The following is a 16,923-nucleotide window of genomic DNA, read 5'->3' on the forward strand; positions in this document are numbered from 1 at the left end:
TTGAAGTTTTCATTGAATAAAATAAAACATTACTAACATACAAGTTTTCAAGATAAAAAATAGTTAATATACAAGTTATCATTAATTAAAAAAGAATATCCTTAATCTACATTTTTATAAGTTAAAATGAGAAATTGTTAATATACAACTTTCATTAATTAAAACAGAAAATATATTAAATCCAAAGAGTAATGAGTGTATGTGTCTATGCGTGTTTGGGAAGCTTTTTGAATTTCATTAAATAAACTATGTTAAGAGAAGGGAAGTATGCACGACTTCACCCTATGCGTAAAAGTGTAGACAGTACTGTGCATTGCAAAGGGAAAGATAACTGATTTAAAGAATGAATCTGTCATCCATCAAATAAATCAACAGGTTTGCCCTTTTCAAATAAAACCATTCAGCTAAAAATGTTGTTTGTAGTAGAGGTATTTGGTGGACATTAAGCGTTGTGGAATACATTTAACCTCGCAGTCATTGAGAGGCCACACACGGCCATTGGATTATTTCTAAACTATTTGTATCTAACCTACGTGAAGAGATTAGACAGGCCACTTAAATATTTCAATTACTTTAAGTACACAGTACTGTCTTTGGATTTTATAAGCTTTGTGCATTCAAATACAAAATGCCACAAACAAAAAATGTTTCGCAAAGCACGTTTTAAATCCTCAGTTTTTAATATAAAATCTTTCATTACTTAAAACAAACCATCTTTATTATATGAATTTTTACCAATGAAGACAAAACAAGTGCACCAGACACATTTTAGGCATTAAACCTATTCTCATTTGAAGTTGTTAATGTGGTGATTCGATTACATAAGTATTTTATTTAAGTTAGATCAAACTGTCTGTAAATCAGAATAACACTTAAACTTACATCCTTTGAGTTAAAATGTTGTTGTTTTTAACTGAGTTATTAAAATTGATCAATACTATTAATAATTCTGAATAAATGTCAAATACAATTCACATACTTTATTCCTCTTACCTAGAGCAGGGTCTAAGGGAGGGCCAGGAAGCCAGGGCACAATGGCTTCCACGGTCCACTGTTATCAGGTGATCAGATGGACATCGAAAACAAGGGTTCCATGACTGATTTGCTTGTAGAAATAAGATAAAAATTTAAATAATCCTTATAAAGGTTCACAGTCAAACTTTCAACCCTATGGCTACATGTGACATACAGCTAACCTATTGACTGACAACAAACAATCGAGACACCTTCACAATAACACAAGATCATTCCAGGTACTAACAGTAAATACACAGACGCTAAACAGATAGGCCAGTAGGGGCATGTTCTTCCTCTCACCTTTTCTTATCTATGTACATCTATGTTAGTCAGTCCGTATGCGTATGAGTGATAGATTAGACAGAAATTCAATATTTCTTTTAGCTAATTGTATATAATGGTAATTTTATGTTTATAAAAGTGTAAAATAATACTTTTAACGTACGAAGGTGAAACCACGATGTTTATAACACTTACTTAGTTAGATTAACCGCTTGATAAAGATAAAGAGGATAAGTAGTTTTCTGAAAGGTTATTCTAAGGTCATTGAATACGCCTGTGTGGACTTTAATGAAAAGAAAATACAAATATTCAGCATTTGGGATAGAAATGTGGTAACCCGTGAGGTAGCATAAGTAAATTATTCACCGATACTATTGTGAGAAAAGTAGTTCGTCTTGTCGTTTGGATTCTAAAGAAATTTAATTAGTCTAAGTGGACTTTTGACAAGAAGAAGAGAACTGTATAGCGTTTACGATACAACTGTGATCTCCATAGTTTAAAGAGCTTTTGTACATATGTTTAACTTGTTTTGAACACATTATTTTAAAACTTGTAGAGTACGTGCTGGCCGTTTATTTTTTAAATTATCTCCAACAAGTCACAGACACCTACTGTAGAAAATTCTTAGCCCATATACATGTACCTAAAATTCTTACAAATGTTCTCCTGTAGAAGATTGAATTCATCACCAAAAATATAAATTTCCATAAAAAGGAAGAAATATGCCTTATTTGTTCTTGGCTTTGCCAGATATTTCAGGTTTAAATCGGTTGTGATAAGTCCTTGTATTGTACTTCAACCTTCCCTTGATTATGGTTGCCAATGAGGGGTAATGTTCCCCCCCTTCAAGATGGACAATTTGGCTCAGTAGAAAATGGTGAATCCAACAGTATAGTAAATAACAATACCATTGTTTCAAACAATTTGTGAGTTGAATTAACAGCAGTAATGTTGATTAGTCTTATAACAGTTCTACGATCACAAGACAGTTCGGAAATCATATACATAACATTCTATTTCTGGTTTAATTGCCTACTGTTTCTAATTGATCTCATTTTTATAAAAGTACATTATGACTAGTTCTCAATTAGAAATATGAGTAGTTATAAAAACGAATTTTATCATTATTTGAACAATAAAAAGTCACAAATAGATATAGATAGTAAAAGGAAATAAACAAACAAACAGAGTGGTAGTTAGATACATAGAGAGCTGGGTTAACAAGTTCACTTTAGTTCAAACGTTTGTCCACTGAACAACAGTCCTTATTTCAGAAATAAATAATATCGTAATAAGTTATTCGTGACATGATTATCACAGTATGATATCTATGGTTACAACGTTTCACCAGCTTAACCTGAAACCATCAGAAATATAAAACTACGGTAAGTAAACTTATAATCTTACCAAAACAAATAAACAAATTAGGGGATGGATACGTTGGTTTTACTAACTCAAGTTTAACAAGGCCCATAGAAAATAAAGAAACACGTTGAAAACGGTCAAACGTTTAATACAGTTTTTCTACACAGAAGATATATTGATTATAAAATTAACTGAAAATCAGACGAAATAATATATATTTCGAAAGTAAACTGTAGAAGATTCGTTCATTAAAAGTTTCCGAAATTTCTAACAGATTGTTTTAAGATTAGTCTGAAGGAAGTTGCGGCGGGTATAATATTATTTTTGAAATATTCGTACCAATTTTGTTGAGTATGTAAGGATATTCCTTTCTTAGCCCATCTGAATGCATGTGAACTCTTCTCCTTCTGTTAAGAATAGCAAAATGTCGATGGAGTTTAGTTGGAGTAGAAGTGATGACCACATTGGTTCTCTGCTCCTGATAAGAAGGTGGATTTCCCAAAGGAGCTGTGAAAGTAAATGTTTTAGAAACAGGAGTTACAGAGGTTACAGGTTTCGTTAGTGTAATCTCCATAGCATTGATCCTTGATAACTCTGAATAAGATCTATAATGATCGTGGTAATTTTTAGACGGAAGTGAGATTGCAGTCTTGGCGTAGTTACGTCGTCTTTGGTTTCTACCTCCGGAGTGACTATTTCGTAATAACGGTGTAATAGTATATCGTCGGTTTCCATGACGACGGAGCATTGGTAGATAGTTTTGCCTTCCTAAAAGGACAAAAAAAATCTTAAACTCATTAAACTCTAAAATAATGTTAACAATATCAAATATATTGACTCACGACATTATCACGACTACAAAATACCAGTCAATACCGATACTGAAGAAATGAAAAAAAAATGTAAAATCTAGAAGTTCAAAACCGCGGACTGATAAGAAACATAACATGGCTAGTTTTACCAATGTCAAGACAAAGCAAACATTGTTCCTCCCTGTGACAATTTAATTGAGGCTTGTTTGTCTTATGAGCTTTTAGTAAAAAATAAGTGAAGATTTTTTCCCTACTTGTAACATTTTTTTTTCTTACAAAGACCTTTAGTTACTGTATCTAAGTGTCCAATCTTATAACTTTTGAGCATAATTATGTATAGGTATTTCCTCAGTGTTTTTAACACTAACAAACTTAATTCATTAGTTTTAATAAACGAGTGCTCAATATTTAGATAATAATAAAATATCATAACAATAACACGTGTGTTTCTGGATGTTTGTGTGATTCCATAGCAGTTTTATTATGTTTATGTGTTTATTTCTATGCTGTAACGTCCTCTAGTAGCAGGTATCGCAATTAAAAATAACTTTCACTGAACAAACAGTTTATAAAATTGGAACTGCGATTATTTGAGTTCACAGTCCTTTAGAAGATCGATATTTATTTTTGTTTATATGTTTCTAATATTGTGAAATGTGAACTACTCACCCTCACGTGGACTCAATTTCTCACGTGATCTTCTGGATACTTTATTGTAGTTGGTTGTGAGATCAGGCACTCTCTGACGTCGTCTTCTGCTTTCAATGAGTAAACGATTTGTTAGATGGCGACCCCCCTGGTAGTGAGGATTATACCCTGGGCCATTGATGCCCCGATAATCTGTTAACCGATGCCGTTGAAGAATAAATGGGATACGTCTGTAGATATGAAACAAAAGTTGAAAGCAAGACTAGTTTAACACTGCGGATAACAGCAAGAGGGACTGAAGTAACACGTATCTTTATCATTAATTAATTTGGAGGTAACATTGACTTCTTTTAGTAACTGATTTTGAAAGAACAATACTTTCTACTGGTAAGTTATTTAAATTCATACAGATTATAATGTGACGGTCAATCCCACTATTCGTTGGTAAAATAGTAGCCCAAGAGTTGGCGGTGGGTGGTGATGACTAGCTGCCTTCCCTCTAGTCTTACACTGCTAAATTAGGGACAGCTAGCACAGATAGCTCTCGAGTAGCTTTGTGCGAAATTCCAAAAACCAACCAATCATACAGATTTCTATCGGTATGTGATTTTGAAAGAAAACACATATATATAAATAATGAACTTGAAATATGAACTAATATCGGACGGCTAACCATCAGAAATGTTAAAAGTAGGTTACAAGAGGCGCGTGTATTTTTACAGATTACTCTTGTAATACTGTACCTTCTAACTCTAGAAGTTTATAAAAAAATCGCGTACGTTGGATGCATCTCGTTACTGGGCAGTAACACAACTGTTTCGTTACTTTAAAATAGTTGTAAGTGTTAACGAACTTCTGCCATCTTCTTAATACTTTTAAAATTTTTACTCTCGTTCAGAGGTCACAGAACTATCCAAAACATTTAACAAGATAAAAACGTTCAACCAAAAACTATATTCTAATCACAGAGATGAAGAAACAATATAAAGAAAGAAAAAAATAAAGGAACAGTCCACTTCATCGCAAGGTTTATAAATATAACATACATTCAGAAAAAAAACCAATCCACGTCGTTATAAGGATAGTGATGTTTATCCAAAGCAAAGTCTAGGTCAGCTTTTTGTGGTGCTTAAAATCACTACACATCTATGTTAAAATAAAACAACTAGTAGTTAAACAGTGTCAATTTGTCGTGTAACAACATATCTATATTTTAAAAAAACTAATAGTTAAACAGAATCAGTTTGTTGTGAGGACTGTAACAACAACACATCTATATTTTAAAAAGCTAGTAGTTAAACAGTATCAGTTTGTTGTGAGGGCCATAACAACGACGCATCTGTATTTAAAAACTAGCCGTTAAACTGTCAGTTTGTTGTGTAACGACAATACATCTATAAAGAAACGAAAACTGAACAAGGCCTAATGAAGGTCCCCAGCTAGTACAGCAGTAAGTCTACGAATTTACAAAGCTAAAAATCAGGGGTTCGATTTCCCTCGGTAGACTCAGCAGATAGCCTTATGTGGCTTTACTATAAGAAAAACCCACACAACCACCCACACCCATGCCTAATTAAGATCTGATTGTATTTCCAAAAGGAGGATAAAGTGTGAAAAACTCACTGAAATGAATTAAAATTTTATGATTATACCCTCTTATAGCTGAATCTTTTAGGAAAACATTTAAAATCATACCTATGGTATCGTATGTGGACTGACGGCCTGACTGGTTGGTTGAAATGATTTTCTTTTGTTCCCATAGCAACGACAATGATTACTAAAAAAAAAAAAAATCATGATTAGTGTATGTGGTATCATGATATCCCTCGCTATCCATAATAAAACGTAAATTGTTTACGTCTTTCATTAAAGTGTAATTATGCTTCATAGAGGCGTGCTAGTTTATAAATGCTCATGTTCAGTTGCGATCATCCACACTTAACTCTCCATGTCATGGAGAGTAAGTCATATCAGTTCCAGTATATCATCAATAATTCACCTTCCATGTTATAGAGGCTAAATCATGCTAGTTCCACAATATCTTCAAGACCCGTAGCTACTTAATACACCTAATCTTCAACTTCATGGCGAGTAAGCCAAGTGTACGTTAAGAGCCAAGGAAATCAATATATCATATTGAAGCTTCCTGTGTTTCTTTCACACCATATAATGTTACTGAGCGAAAAATCAATTCATTTCAACGTTTCAACACCTAGCGATCATTATTTATTACTTCAAGTTTCATACTGTTCAGAAAATTGTGTGTTTGAGTTATTTAATTTAAGCTAAAACAATATAACACGAATTTTCGAAAGGTGGACCTTTCTACTTCAAGGGTAAACTAGGAATGAAGAAAGGCCCACCTTTCGAAAGCGGTCGGGTTCTTATTATTTTATATTAACACTTGAATCTTTGCGCTTTAATGACATCATTAAATTAAAATAGAAATTTCTGTTTCTGTTGAAGTTGAAAACCATAAGCTTCATGTAAATAAGTTATAAACAATGAAGCAAGCTTTCCTCATAAGAAACATAAACAAACTAGGTTTAGTTCCAAACAAATAAATAAACTAGGCTTAGCTTCAAAACAAACAAATAGACTAAGAGATAGCATCACAACAAACAAATTAATCTTAGCTGCGACCTAGTGTCAAAACAAACAAGCTAAGAGCTAGCGTTAACGTTTAATAATGCAGTCCTTGTTCGGTAACACGATACTGTGAAACTATCGTGATTTATAAAAAATGTTATTAATTTAAAATGAACTTCCTTGAAAGCATTTAAACTATATTTTCAAGTGTCCAAGGGTGAGATACATGACCTACAAAACTCTTATACATCGAATACCTCTTACAGATCGTAATGAGTAAACATGTATTCATGCAAGTTAAAGCTGAGAAATATAATCTGTTTAAGGTTGGGAGATATAGTCTTTAACCCTGGAATATATAATCCAATCTACTTAAAGTTGAAAGATATAACTTGTTTAAAGATGGTGGTATAAACTGTTTAACGTTGTGAGATATAATCTGTTAAAAATGGAAGATATGATATATTTAAAACTGGTTAACATAATCTGTTTAAAGCTTGGGTTATAAAATGTTTAAAACTGAAAGATATATTTTCATTATAGATGGGAAATATAATATATTTAAAGTTTGGAGATACGATTTGTTTAAATCAGGAAGGTATAATTTATTTATATGTGAAAGATGCAATCTGTTTAAAGCTGGGGTTATAAACTGCTAAAAGTTGGGAGTTGTAATTTGTTTAAAGTTTCAAGATATAATCTTTTTAAAATCGGGGAATACGAAGTGTTTAAAACTGGAATACACAATCTATCTCAATTTATGTGTATGTATGTGCGTGTTTTTCTCATAGCAAAGCGACATCGGGCTATCTGCTGAGCCCACCGCGGGGAAGCGAACTGCTGATTTTAGCGTTGTAAATCCGTAGACTTACCGCTGTACTAGCGGGAAGCCTCAACGTGGGAGATATATTCTGTTTAAAGAAGGAAGACCATAATTTCGACGCTTACGTATTGAGGGGCAGTTAGGACATTTAAACTTTGTGTTATTTTTTGTGCTTCGTAGTTTTAGAGTGTGTTTGACATATGCTTTTCTAACCTACATAAATAATGGTACGTCCGTGTGATTTAATTAACTATGATAAATATGTTAAATATTTTGGGTTATGTTTTTGTGCCAAAATTAATGACTATCACAGACAGAGCTCAGATTAGTAAATGATACATACTTATATCCATAAAAAATAATTTCATTAGTTTGCGCGAAATGTTATTTGACTAGTTGGTTATATCTAATCATCCTAATACGATATTTACATCTAGGGATCGTATTCCGAAGAAAGAAAGAAGTCCACAAAAATATGTGACAATCATACGAAGCGTGGAGAATGATCGCGTAATCCGAGGTTCTAATTTATGAAAGAAGATTGCCACCTAGTGAACTGCTCCATATCCCCATCAGTGTTACGACTTGCGTAATCAAAATTTGTATCTAGTTAGTTCCAAAGCTATCCCTCCAACACTTACGTTACCGATATAATAGCTTAAAACTTGTCCAAATTGTTCACAACGTAGAGAAAAAATATTACTACAGATAAGTCACATAAAACGAAAAGATTTAACTTGTAAGTAAAATTAAAACTAATTTTGATCTTACCTTGTAAAATCATATGTTTCCATTTTAATAAAACTTCTTATCTGATAAAGTCACATTTCTCCATTTGAATAAACGTTTTATCTGACAAAATCACACTTCTCCACGTTACAATGATTCTACTGCTGTTACTTTACTAAACGAGAAAGTTTTGAGAATCAACTGTAAACTGATGAAATAAAGTTGTACACAAACATTTATCTCAAGATTCAACTGTAAACAATGTTCTACACAAACATTTACCTCAAGATTCAACTGTAAACAATGTTCTACACAAACATTTACCTCAAGATTCATCTGTAAACAAAGTTTTGCAGAAATATTTATCTCAAGATTCAACTGTAAATAAAGTTGTAAACAAGCATTTTATCTTCAGTGTAAAGACAACACTAATGTGAAGACAACTTGAATGTGTCATACATGGATAACAAGTGTAATAGCGCAAAAAAATTTAATGTAAAAAGTTTGTATGTTATGAAGACAGACAAATTAGTAAGACACTGATCATCAAGTGTAGTGAAAATTACGTTATTAAGAAATTGATAGGCCAAGATAAGTTTTATAAAACTTATCCAACCATGGAGAGTGTCGTCTTCTTTGTGTGTCAGCCCCTGAAGAACGAAATATGGGGGTTGAAATTGAGAATTGGACTGAATGTCAAACATTTTTACTTCTTTGATTTTGTTAATGCAATTGGTGATTAAACTAACAAGTTAAAAACTGACTTGTGGATGTCAGAATCAAATAATGAACATTATGTTAGACATGTTGAAATTAAGTTTTAACTAAACTCAGATTTTTTTTCTAAACACTGTTTACCCCTGAGTATCGAAAATAAAAGGAAAACCGTGACAACTCGAGACTGAAAGACATGTCTACTGATCAGAGAAGAAGTGTTGTTTACTGCTAGTTTCAGACTAATTGGAATCTGTTCTGGAGACGGTAGCATCTGTTTTTACTCAGTTTCCATTAATTTATAAACATGTCTATAACTTTGGGGATTTCTACATACGGTTATTATTGATTTCATGTAAACTGAAGTAAGAGCAGCTCTATCAATAATAATTTGTGTGTATTCTACCCATTCCCTTTATTGGTTGATAAGTGAAATGAAATACGAAAATGTATTTGAATTCAAATAAAAATATAATAATGGCTAATAATACATAACTTTAAATGCAGTCCTAAATTTCTTATTAAATCCAAATTCAAAATTAAATAGTCCTTCTATTCCAATATTATTTTTGTTTTTCATTTATTATCACAACTGTGAATTATTTGTGGAGTTGTTCTGGCAAATTTCGAAACACGCAGATAGCTGATTCGTGATTAAATATAGGACTGTTACAATTATAAGTATTAGCACACTTCGTATTACTAATATTTGAATATATAAATAAACTGCTAACTTCATTCTATCAGATATATTTAATAATCGTTATATTATTGAAATAAAAATGTCTTTATTAATTGGTAACTGCTCTTATTACAAGAAAAAATCGTTTCAAACATCAAAGTTTTGATTTTTTTCCAAAATATGCAGTAAACACATGTGCCTGAAGGTCTGTCATGAAAAGCCCTATGTGAGTACGTTAAAATAATTTGTTTTAAATTATCATTTTCATTACACATATGGTTAACAGATAGTGCATTTTTAACAAAGTAAATTAACTGTATTCTATTTTTCTAAAATCAAATCCATTTTCAGAACTCATTAAGACTTCTCATATGCTATAAACTTAAGTCTCGATTAAACTAAAACTTTTCTTACTTTGACTAGTTTTAATGAGTAATTGAAACCTCAGAATTTAAATTAATTTGTTAAACATTTTTGCTTTGGATATTAGATAGAAATAGAAAAAAATACACATATTCCATTAATTTTTGGTGTCTTAATGCCACAAGTAGGTAGGTGCTCAAAAATCAATCTAAACTTAGTGTGCAAAGTAACTTCTCTATACGATTGTTGTAGGCCTACTGTTCTCAGCTTGACCTATTGTGATACTTCTGTGAAATCTTGTGTCCATTTCTCAGCTTGACATCTTATAAAACTACATTATTGTGAAGCTGTGACATTTTCTCAAGTCATATCACTTGCAATACTACACCGTAAAGTTCCGTGACCTCTCGTCCATGGACCTTTTTCAGGGTTAACTTGAATAAACCGGACTCTTGTACCAGTCTTGTGAGTACAATGACACAACAAGAAACTGTCTAACATGCACGTACTATATACAGGTCTACAACATATTATTACAACATATTCGTGTGTTTCTATGTTAAAGAAAGCGATCAGGGAACGCTAGTTATAAATAGGGCTTCTTTAAGGAGCTCCTTGTATATATGCTCCAGAAGAGTAAACCCAAACTGTGTCGATCTCAACTTAAGTACGTACAATGAAGTAAAGCGATATGCAACAGTTATAGGGATCCGAGTGAATTTTCATTACTGTTACTTACGTTCTGACAAACCAGCTTTCTTATATTTATGCTATATCTCAGTGTACGTAGTTAACTTCAACATACCAACACTATATATTAACGTATCTAGTTAACTTCAACAAACCACTATTATACATTACTGTATCTACTATAGAAAAGTTCCGACTGCTGTTCTTTCCGTTGTTACCAGATCTGCTCCAAATTGTTACCATGATTTTTTTGACTTTCTTTATTTTTATGTCGTTTTATTTCCTTGCTATTCTATAGTTCACATACCTATCTTCAGTTTTATTTTTCAGCTATGCTTGGAAGACATTTTTATTTTATTTTACTTTTTCCCTAATTTTTCCAGTCTACCAAGATGAGACTTTTTGCCTTGTTTTTCCTTCACTTTCGTTCTACATATTTCATAACTATATTTTTGAACCTATTCCATTCCTGTTATTTCAGGAAAAGTATGGTATTCTTCTACAGTGTTTTGTTGAAGTTGATCTTGGCACTTACGGAACTTGTTTAAGGACCACACTCTTATCTTACATTTGAGAGTCGTAGCTTAAGGACCACATTCTTATTTTACACTTGAGAGTCGTAACTAAAGAACGACGCTCTAATCTCACAAGTGAGAGCTGTAGCTCAAGGAACTCACCCTTATTTTGCCCTTGAGAGCCGTAGCTTAAGGACCACACTCTTATCTTACATTTTAGAGTCGTAGCTTAAGGACCACATTCTTATTTTACACTTGAGAGTCGTAACTAAAGAACAACGCTCTAATCTCACAAGTGAGAGCTGTACCTCAAGGAACTCACCCTTATTTTGCCCTTGAGAGCCGTAGCTTAAGGACCACACTCTTATCTTATAAGTGAGAGCCGTAGCGTGAGGACCACGCTCTTATTTTACACTTGAGAGCCGTAGCTTAAGAACCATATTCTTATTTTAGACTTGAGAGTCGTAGCTTAAGAACCATACTCTTATCTTACAAGTGAGAGTCGTAGCTTAAGAACCACACTCTTATCTTACATTTGAGAGTCGTAGCTTAAGTACCACACTTTTATCTTACACTTGGATTAATATCAGTTTAACATATCATCAAAAATAGTCTCTGGACTAATATAAGTTTAATATAACATCAGAAACCGCCTCTGGGCCGAATTGAATTTAATATAATATCAAAAAAACCGTCTCAAAACTATTATATACGTTTAATATAGCATCGGAAACCGTCTCTGGACCAATATAAGTTTCAATATACCATCAGAAACCACCTAAAAACTAACCCAACTCAACTTTTTCAGATCATTAATCAAATAAACCATTATGATAGATGTGTATGAAAAGCGCATGAGGCATATAATGCTTTATGAGTAAAAAAGGCAACAATGCTGCAGAAACTACACGAAACATTTGTGGTGTTTATGGTGTGGAGTCTCTTAATGAAAGAAAATATCGAAGGTGGTTTCAGAAGTTCACATTAAGTGATTACAGCTTAAGTGATGCACCACGTTCAGATCGGCCTGTTGAGTTTAATGATGACTTGCTGCTGGCTGCACTTGATGAAGGTTGTGCTTTAACAGTTGAAGAACTAGCACAGAAGATTACTTCAACCTATTCGACAGTTCACTGTCATCTGCAACAACTTGGAAAGGTGTCAAAACTTGGAAAATGGGTCCCCATGCTTTGACAGAAGCTGACTTTAGAGTGGACATTTGCACTTCTCTGCACTTTCGTGAAAGTAACTCATCTTTTTTTGGACAGGTTAGTGATTGAAGATGAAAAATGGATATTTTATAAAAATATTAAGAGCTGTAGACAATGGCTCAGTGTAGGTAAACTGGCTAAAGCACACCACAAAATTGACCTCCACCCTAGGAAAGTCTTGTTAAGCATTTGGTGGGATGCTGTTGGTGTGATCCACTTTGAGTTGCTGCCACTCAATGTAACAATTACATTAGACTTCTATTGTCAATAGTTAGAGGGGCCCGGCATGGCCAAGCGCGTAAGGCGTGCGACTCGCAATCCGAGGATCGCGGGTTCGCGCCCGCGTTGCGCTAAACATGCTCGCCCTCCCAGCCGTGGGGGCGTATAATGTGACGGTCAATCCCACTATTCGTTAGTAAAAGAGTAGCCCAAGAGTTGGCGGTGGGTGGTGATGACTAGCTGCCTTCCCTCTAGTCTTACACTGCTAAATTAGGGACGGCTAGCACAGATAGCCCTCGAGTAGCTTTGTGCGAAATTCCAAAACAAACAATATATTTTATAGAATCTGATTTGTTATGTAAAGTACAGTAAATATTTCTTCCGAATTATAGGTTTGCATTAGGCTGATGTTGGTTGTTGTTCAGTGTCACTTTTTTTATTTGGTGTGGTTTGTTGGCTCATGTTGGCAAAAAGTCAGGACATCTAATCAACAACAACTTAGCTGTGTTAAAAAGGTGCAGGAAAAAAGGATTGAATGTGCGACTAAAAGTAATGAAATTCAAATTGGGGGTGAAACTGGTAGCTACACTTATAACATTGATAAACATTTTACAGATATATTTATTAAATAGTTACCTAGATTATATATTTTATTTCATCCACCATGACATTCAGAATTAAGAAAAAAATGTGGCCTAACAAATTAGTGGATGCTTATTTACTGTAACATTCTTGTCAATGTTACAAATGTAGCTACCAGTTTGGCGGACAGTTTTTATTTCAACCCTTCAAGTTTCACGCATAATCTTTTTGGCCCCACGTTTTTTTACGTCTAAGTTGTTTTTTAATTAGATAAGCTATATTCAGAGACAAAGTTTGTTATCAACATTTTTCAGTTATGAGATCAAGAATGTGAATTAAGAAAACTGCTAAAACTAAAGTCGTCAACTGGTAATTAATATTAACTTCCGATTACACTAAGCTATTTACTTAGAATAAAACTAAAAATCATTCTACCAGCACCATTAGTGGCACAGTAGTATATCTGCGGACATGCACCGCTAAAATCTTGGTTTCGATACCCGTGATAAGCAGAACACAAATAGCCCATTTTGTCTTACACTGCTAAATTAGGGACGGCTAGCACAGATAGCCCTTGAGTAGCTTTGTGCGAAATTCAAAAAACAAAAAAAAACACAATAGTTACGTGAATGTTGCACTGATAGAAAAGAGGCCTACTATGATGAATCATAAAGGTGTTGTGTTACACCAGGATAGTACGAGGACCCATACAGCAAGGACCACATCTGCAAAGATGTTTGTTGATCCTTGTTGAAAAGCTAGACTGGGACAAAGTTCCACATCCTCCTTATTTTCCAGATCTTGCTCCATCTGATTATCATCTATTTCAAAGTTTTCAGAATCATCTTGATGGAAAAGAACTTGGAACACATGAAGATGTCAAAACTACCCTCTCTACATTCTATTACTCCAAACTCCAAGAATTTTATAGAAGTGACATTCAGAAGTTTGTGAATCGTTGGCAGGAAGTAATTAATAATAATGGAAAGTACATTATTGATTAAATAACATTAAAAGCGTTTGAAATCCCTTCTCTTTTTCTGAACCGAAAATAGGACATTACTTCAGGGACATTACTTATACGTTTAATATAACATCAAAAACCGTCTTTGGATCAATGTAAGTTTAATATAATATCAAAAACTGTCTCGGGACAATAAATGTTCAACAACTTAGCTTGACGAAACATTTGTTTTACATGTTTTTATCTCATATTTAATAATTAAGTGGTAATTAATTTTATCACATTTATGTTATAGAAATTTCATTTATAAACGTGAAAGACTAAGCTATATGATTATAACTGTAAACAATTAAAAGACCAACCATCCGGTGTTCACGTTGCGATCATCAAATAATAACTTTTCATTTGATCGTTGATACCTATAAACTGATATAAAATATTATTAACATACCCGAGTGATCAATACAAATACATTGTTCCAAGCTTTTATCTTATCAGTGGAGACAGGCTGTTTCCAGCTCTTTGGCCCCCAGTGGCTCAGCGGTATGTCTGCGGACTTACACGCTAAAATCCGGGTTTCGATACCCGTGGTGGGCAGAGCACAGATAGCCCATTGTGTAGCTTTGTGCTTAATTCAAAACAACAACAACAACAACTTCCAGCTCTTTACAAAAGAAATAAATTTATACTTATTGATACAGTTACATTGTTTTTAGCTTTCTACAACTATTATTCTATTTTTATCTTACCAATAATAACACGTTGCTGTGTTGCTTCGTCCAACTATTACTCTAAAGCCTAAAGTAAAGAAAATGTTTTTCAAAATAGGAAGTAAATGTAGGGATAGCTAATATCAATCCCTAGAAAACAGTGGAAACAAAACAGTTACCTCATCCCTACCTAGTAATACAGACACGCAGTGTGGTAGAATGTTAACAGATAAGAATATGATAAATTAAACTCAGTTGTGATTAATAGTTATATATATATATATCACTACATCTCAATTCTTGGTCTTGTTATTATATACGTATGATACAAATCCCATCCCTACTGTCTTGTTTCCGTCGTTTCTGAAGTATTGATATAAGCCATCCCTACAGTTACTTCCTATTTTGTAAAGTTATTTCTTTGCGTGTTATAATGCAGTGTTTCTATAGACATAGGAAGGTTGTGTTTATAACCACGTTCTAAATACAATGAGGTTCCAACTGTAATATTTATTGTTTATCTATTATTGGCTAGAAATTCCTGTTTCAACTTGTATTGAAGCTTTTTAAAGGAACGTGGTGGTGTGTTCGTAAGAAAGCTAACTCCAAGGGGGCGATGATAACAAGTTTACATTAAAATTATGATTTTTTAAATTTGCTACTAGTTATTAACAATTCTTATAAAAGTTGATACCCCGTTTGAAACTATGTCACCTGAGTGAAATTGGTTGACACCATTGTTTTGGTTTTTGAGTTATCGCGTGATAAAAACTAAGCAGAAGAACAAGAAATTCATACTTTTTGCTACGATATTTAAAAACATTCCCAGAACTTATGACTCAGTCATTTCATAGATATTGTTATAAAAGGAAACACTGTATAATATTGTAAAGTTCTGATGATTTATAGAGAAGATATCCAAAGTACCCATTTCGATGAATAATACGAGCCATCTCTACATATGCAGTGCCACTGTCTGTCTGATACATATCTTACCAATAATAACACATTGTTTCTAGCTTTGTTCAACCAGTATTATATTTTTATTTTACCACTATAGATTCATTTTTCAAACTTAGTTTAACTGATTATTCTACAATTTTCTAATTGATGCACACACATTATCTGAATGAAAAAAATTCATCCCAAATCCCAAGTTTACTACTCATATAAACGTAAACGTTCATCCTGAGTCCGATCAGGATAAATAAGAACCTCTACTACAAGTTAAACTGAAGAGAACACCTAGAAAGTAAGAACCACTACTGTAGTTATAAGTCAAATATATTATCTACAAATTCTGAGATTTTTGTTTATCAACGTACTCACCTGTGAGAAAAAGCAAGACCTTAGCTGGATGGCTGAGCTGTGTGAAACTTTTCATGTCACTAATCATTCCAGTCTTCACTTTTCTGGAGTATATTTTAAAATTGTACAAATGGACTGAAATAATCATAATGCGACTCTAATACTCCTAAATTTATTGGTTTCTTGGAGATATTTTAATTATATTTTCATGCGGTTTTCGTATTCTTTCCTAAAAATGTTACGTTACTATCTGATAACATTGTGTAACAAACTAAAGAAATTTAGAAGAAGAATTGTGCTTCGTTCCGTGAAGCGATATTTTCTATCAATTATCTGTTGACATCTAACCACAACTAAAGCGTCACCTGTTGGAAACTACTGCAATTACAGTACTAGGACAGATTATACCATCAACGCTAAGCTTGAAATATGGGAGGAAAATCAAACTAATAAACACAGCGTTATGGTGTAATTTTATGAAACGACTATTAACAAGTTACATAACATACACAAAATAACAGTTAGCACAAAAACAAATGTGCTAAATAATGCAAAACTAAGTAACAATTACCATACAATAAAGATTTGTTAAGTAAGGCAAAATAAGTAACAAGTTACACAAAAAATAACTAAGTGACGATTAACACACAACAAAGATTTTCTAAGTAATGTAACACTAAGTAATGGTTAATATACGACA

At 33.0% G+C, this 16,923-nt stretch overlaps 1 protein-coding gene across 4 annotated transcripts in view; it reads right to left on the minus strand.

The window, feature by feature from the left end:
* LOC143234465 (sushi, von Willebrand factor type A, EGF and pentraxin domain-containing protein 1-like) overlaps nucleotides 1-16,547 on the minus strand; it is a 54,084-nt gene extending 37,537 nt beyond the window's left edge. Inside the window, exons 1-5 of one of the 4 annotated variants that reach the window (XM_076471851.1) lie at nucleotides 16,245-16,547; nucleotides 5,820-5,901; nucleotides 4,146-4,354; nucleotides 3,004-3,432; nucleotides 994-1,105 (exon numbers count right to left, since the gene is read on the minus strand). The gene's annotated coding sequence lies outside the window, so the exon portion shown is untranslated. The remainder of the gene's footprint in view (nucleotides 1-993; nucleotides 1,106-3,003; nucleotides 3,433-4,145; nucleotides 4,355-5,819; nucleotides 5,902-16,244) is intronic. The other 3 variants (XM_076471852.1, XM_076471854.1, XM_076471853.1) reach the window with 3 other exon arrangements.
* Between the last annotated feature and the right edge of the window lie 376 nt (nucleotides 16,548-16,923).

The sequence above is a fragment of the Tachypleus tridentatus genome, chromosome 12, assembly GCF_004210375.1.
Source record: "Tachypleus tridentatus isolate NWPU-2018 chromosome 12, ASM421037v1, whole genome shotgun sequence".
In the NCBI taxonomy this organism is placed as follows: domain Eukaryota; kingdom Metazoa; phylum Arthropoda; class Merostomata; order Xiphosura; family Limulidae; genus Tachypleus; species Tachypleus tridentatus.